Here is a 6,000-nt window from a genome sequence, read left to right as displayed (position 1 = left end):
CAGTGTCTTCCCTATACAATGGTTATGTCTAGCCGCTGCACTGCAGCTCTCATTTCCATGAGCAAGGAATTCAACCGAAAAGTAAACAGGAAAAAACGTTACATCTCACAGTTTATAAATATATACGGAATTATTTAGGCAGTCAGGCCAATTTGCACAGATGCCGCATATATGCTGTGACAGATCTCTGTGTTGTTTTGGAGCCACCCCTTGTGAATGGGAAACAGGGCTGGTTTCTCGCCATGTCTGCATGAAATATCGGTATCCTCCTGCAAGCTGGCTGCCAGCAGCGAGTGCTCCGGCTCTTGGGAACAGCTCTGGGAGCTGATGTGAGCTATTTGCACGTAGTGCTCACAGACTCGAGCCCCCACGTTTCCAACTTGGGCTGCATAAGGCCTTGGGGAGTTTTTCCTGGGGATTGCATTGGGGATTTCAGCCTGGGATGCGATGGGACAAACTGTGTTTTGGTGGAAGGGGGCAGGATTGCCCTGGCACACACATCTCTGTGAGGGTGAGTCAGCATTCTGGAGCCCCAGCTCCCTGCGTCTGACAGTCTGGAGCCACAGGTTCCCAGGGCCTGGGGACAGAGATGGGCATGGGCAGGGCAGAATTGCCTCCGACTCCCACTGCCTTGGGGAACAAGGCACCTTAGTCCTCATCCCATCAACCTCCTCCACAGGGAGCATCCCACCGTGCCCCGAACCTGGAGCCACAGTTCAGATCAAAATGATGGAATTGGGCTTTTTCACTTCTGCCCCTCTCACACCCAGCCTGAGCCCAGAGGTTTATTCAATCTGACAACCGAGTGACTTGATCGTTCGAAGCGATGTCTTCATTACAGAACATCCTCCATGGTGTTTTCTGGCTATGACCAGTAAAAGAAACTCCTCTTCACCATCCTCCCTCTGCCCCCCCAGCACCACTGAGCCGTGCCGAGCCATGAGAGCTGCTCAGACAGTGGGGATATTGTTTTGTCCATTGCCTGAATGGCCCAGCCTCCTCAGCTGTAAAATTACCTAGAGGATAACTAAACAAACCCCAGACAAACACTTCTTTAAAGGCACTGCTTACTTTGCAGCAGCCATTTCCCCTTGCCTGCCACATGTGCTCCTGCTGGGTTTTCTTTTCCCCCCTCTCTCAAGGGTGACACAGTAGCCATGCCCTTGAAGGGCATTGCATGGGGAAGGAGGGACAGCGAGACACGGGGGGACCTGGGGGATGCCGTGGGCTCTTCTGGACCAGGCTCTGCTCTACCCAAACCCAGAAGTTGAAGACCTGAAACATCCTGAACAAACAGGGAGGCAGAGAGCAGCTCCTTGGGCTGGTCTGTGTAGGAGTTGGGAGGGGGATGGTGTTTCTAAAGGTTCAGCTCTGACCCATTACCTGCAGGGTCTGGGATTTTTCCCAAAACAGCACTGCTGCCTCCCCGGAATGCTGGTCCAAAGTCCATTGAAACCAGTGGAAAATCTGTCCCAAACTCCAGCACCATGTGAGACCTAAGGGGGATGCTGAGTTCCTAGGGACAAACCCAAGAGTTATGGGGTGATAAAACCCCTCTGGACCGTACTAGTTAAACGGGGAGGTCAGGACAGGTTCCCTCTGGGAGGTTTTGCTGTTTTCCAACTATCCTTTATAAATAGGAGAAAAGTTCTGGCCAAATCCTCCTTCAGAGTCAATCTAAGCATTTCCTGAGTCGGTGTTGATTTCACAGATTAAAGCTGGTCAAAAACAACCTGGTTGCAATCCAGACAGCATTAATTTTTGGAAAAAGACCTTGAGGAATTTCATTTGAGTTTGTTCCGAGGGTAGGGACTGTGCTCTTCCCACCCAGAACCTTGGTTGCTTTTGGAATACGTGCAATAAACACATGAACACTGAGCCCCAGCTACAAGCAGGAAGGCTGCCTTCTGCTGCAAAGGCTTTTTAAAATTTTTATTTTGTAAAAATATGGGTTATTAATTAAGCTGAGGCTATGCCTTTAATTCCAGGTCTTCCAGTGAGCCACCAACCCAAAGTATTACAACTGCACCCAAGTTTCCATGTTCATGAGGGCTGCAGTAAAAGCCTGGGTTTTGGCATGGGGAAACAAGACAGGAATTAAGGATCAAAAATCCCATTGATCCCAAAATAAAGAAATGTTAAATAAATCCCTCTGTATTCCTGCAGTGTGTCAGAGGGAGGCTTTCCTTTCAGGTGTAGTTGACCCATTCAGAGAGAGTGTGCCCTTGCAAAGACAGGGGTGGAAACCTAAAACACAACACCACAACCTGTGCTCTGGAAATATGCACAACCCAACCGAGGCAGATCCCAAATTTTGGCAGATTCCTAAGATCAGGAAATTCCTTGAGAGTTCGGGATATTCTCCAAGACTGAACCCAAGCTATTTCAATTGCAGAAGATATCAAGTTCTCCTCCTCCTCCTTTTTTTTTTTTTTTTGTTGGTGATGGGTCAGTGGGACCTTGGCGAGCACACGTTGCTGTACAGTGAGACAGAGGATTAGCAAACACTGCCGAAGGCCAAGCACAGATGCAGGGCCTGCAGGAACAGCTGCTTGCAAAGGGAAGTGGGTGAAGCCAAGTATCAGCCATGAGCTCCAAGCAGGTCTGGAAGGAGCCCAAGCTGATATCAGTTACTCTCTCTTCCCTGTGCATAAATAACCACCTGTTATTTATGGCCATTCTCGTCGCTCCTGCGTGCCTGCGGTGTCACCTCAGAGGATGGGGCAGAGCTGGCTGTAGCAACAGGACATGAAGGGCCCCTCTTTGGACCCAACAATAACTGCCACTCATCCCCTTGCCTCAAGGGATGTGGTTGATGGCAGGGTTTAAGCCCAGCTGTTCCCACATTTGGTATATCCAGAGTTACCCAGTGCTTGGGGACATGTGGGAGCCATGCTGCCCATGGGTTGGAACAAGCAGGTCATGACCACAGCCAAGAAAAAGCAGACCTGACTTATGGGGAAAACTTCCTGCTGTGCCAGGACCCCATCTCCAGGCAAAATGTTCATGGCTAGGCAAAAATAGGCTCAAAACAGAGAATCAGATGTACAGGATAACTTATCCCAGGTGGGCGGCTCTCCATCATTCACCACAGAAACACTCATTTGCTACTGGGACAATCCTCATCCAAGAAGGCTGTTGGTGCATCCTGGGAAGTTCTGTGTGGCTTGTGCCTGTAAAATGTATAAGATGGGGGACAGAGGACAAACCTCAGGCTGCTTCTTCACAGAGCCTTGCAGCAGCCTCTGCACTTGGCTATCACCCCTGTGGGCCCACCATATTCAGGGAAACCTGTATCCACAGCTGTCCCTCATGTCCCTCTCTCTTGCTGAACTCACCCCAGCAGACCTGGCTTCCTTGCCTGCATGAACCAGGTGCCCGTGAATTAAAAATAAAAAAAAAAAATCACATAGTGATTTTTGAAGTTTCTTTGTATTATTGTCCTTCAATATTCCCCACATCTCAAAGGAGAAGTATTTTCTCTCTGCTCCTGCTTTTCTTCCACTGTGTGCAGCAGTGAGGTCACTGAGCAGAGGTTTTGTGACTCAGTTGCTGGGTGGCTGCCATCATCCTGCTCCCAGGAAAGGCAGAGGGTGACTCAGCTGGACATACAGCTAAGGAAGAATATGGATCTTCCTAAAATCCAAAGGCACAGTTCTGCAAAGGACCAGGCTGAGCCATGGAGAAGCAATCAAATATATCAGCTAGTTTGGGCTGAAAGGCACCTTAAAGATCATCTAAGGAGTTCTGGGGCATTCCTTTAAACCAAAATTGGTTCTTGCACCATGCATAGTCCCTAGAGAAGGACATTGGCACAGGAGTCCTGAAGTAATTCCCCAAAGCCCGGGTTCCTCAGGTCCTGCAGAGTCTGTAGGACAATGTGCTGCTGCTGGGGCTGAGCTGGCACCAAGCCCCTCTCCCAAATCCATGGGACTGGCATCTCAGACACCTCTTTTCACAGCTGATCCTCTGTGAGGGCATTGCACCAGAGACTCCCTTGGTCTCAGCCAGGATGAACAAGCCCATGAGCTGCTGCCAGAGCCCTCTGCAGCAAAGCCAGGATGGAGAGGAATCACCAGGATGGAGAGGAATCACCAGGATGGAGAGGAATCTCCTTGCAAAGACCCGTCCTGCCAAAGCTTCCCAGCTGCACCAGTACCTTCCCTCACAGCACGTGGCTTCAGCTCTGCTCCTGCCAGCACAGCTCTGTGCCTGGCACAGCCTCAAGCCCTCACTCTGAAGGCATTTTCCTCTCCTACCATTTTCCTTTGGCTTCAGGGATATCTTTTCAGGTAGGCAGGAGATGTATAACACTTTTCTTGCCCTAGGGATCCCTCCCAGATCTTTACCTGCCCACAGAGCAACCTTTTCTCTCACACCCCATGAAACAAAACTCCTACTCCTCCCTAGCCCTGGGCACCAGCCTTTTATAGCATTCCCAGACTTCTGCTCAGCTGAGATCAGGGCTGCACCTCCTTGGGGCTCACAGGGCCAGCTACCCCAGCACCCCTCCATCAACATGCTGGGGTTTACTGGCAGGGTGTCATCTCCTCCTTTCCTCAGTCTTCATCCTCTTCATCCTGACCTGTGTGCTGCTGAATCCTGGGACTGCTCCTGCTCCATCTCCATGGCTGTTGCCTGTTAGTGCTCTCATCCCTGGAGGCCTGGCATAGCTGAGAAAAGCTTTTCAAGCACATCACCTCCTGCTTGCCCCTCATCCTTGCTAAATCTCCCACTGCCAGTCTCCCTGCACATTTTCCTGAAGGAAAGACGCTAATGGATATATAAATAAAGCAACCTGTGTATTCTTTTCCCTGCTCAGAGCTTGTATAACCTGTGGTTGACCTCTCCTAGTCCTCCCCAAACCACAACCCCAGTATGTGCTGCCACTGCTGCTGCTGCTCTGGCACTTTTATGAATGGCTGTGAGCCCAGGGAAGAGATGTGAGCATGGATTTGGAACAGCTCCATCCCTTCTACCGCACGCGCTAATCTTGACAAATGATCAGCGTGTGGCTTTCGAAACCAGAGATAAGGCTGTCTGACCACTTCAAGTCACTCTACTTTCCCACGAAGAAAGGGATTTTGTTCTCAGCCCCTGGCCACAGTGTCCTCTGGGCAAGCCCAGGTGCCCTCACCCCACAATTTGGGGGACACACTCTGCAATCACACCCCTAGGACTGTGGCCAGGGGCTAGCTCAGAACAAAACCTTGGCAACCTCCAAACAAAGCAAATGGTGTGACCTTGCCTGGGTTTCTGATGCACCAGGGATGCCTCCTGCCTGCACACCTGCATCCCCTTCCCATTGAGACCAATGGGAGAAGTGGTCCGTTCCCAGCAAGGAGCAGGGATGTGGCAAAGCATGTGCTGTGAGCCAAAAGAGCTTCCAGCCCTGTAGCTGAATCACGAGCTTGGTGGATTTCCTTGAGCTCAGTTTTAGCTGGGAACCGGAGCACCTGCAGAACTATCATGGTTTTCCTTGAACTGGTATCCCACTGCACTGCTGTGGCATTTGGGACGTGCATCCTGCCTGACAGTTTGGGCAATACAGTGTCCCCATCCCTCCCCGGGGTTGGGGAAGCAGTGTGGGATAGCTGTGGGATCTTCCCAGGGATTGTGACATGGGAGAAGGAGCCCTGAGAGGGTCTTGACAGATGTGCACCTGGGAAATCCAGGCTGTCCAGAAGGTTCCCCCTCTCACAGACACAGACAGAGACCCAATGCCAAGAGAAAAGGCCTCTGTGAGTGCTAATTCAAGGAATGCCTTTGATCCAATGGGAATCACTAGGGAGAAGCTCTGCCTCTAAATAGAGCTGCTCTCTTGCCTTGCCACTTTGGGAAATGAATTTGTACTTGGAAAAACTCAGGCTGGGAGAGCTCTTGGGAAGCCATCCAATCCATTTCCCTACCCCAAATTGGTCCTGACAGGTTTGTTTTTTTTATCTAACCTTTCCTTTAAAATCTCCAGATGGCTCAATACACTCTCTCCAGGGCTATATT

The sequence above is a fragment of the Cinclus cinclus genome, chromosome 18, assembly GCF_963662255.1.
Source record: "Cinclus cinclus chromosome 18, bCinCin1.1, whole genome shotgun sequence".
Taxonomy (NCBI): domain Eukaryota; kingdom Metazoa; phylum Chordata; class Aves; order Passeriformes; family Cinclidae; genus Cinclus; species Cinclus cinclus.
This window is presented reverse-complemented; position numbering follows the sequence as displayed.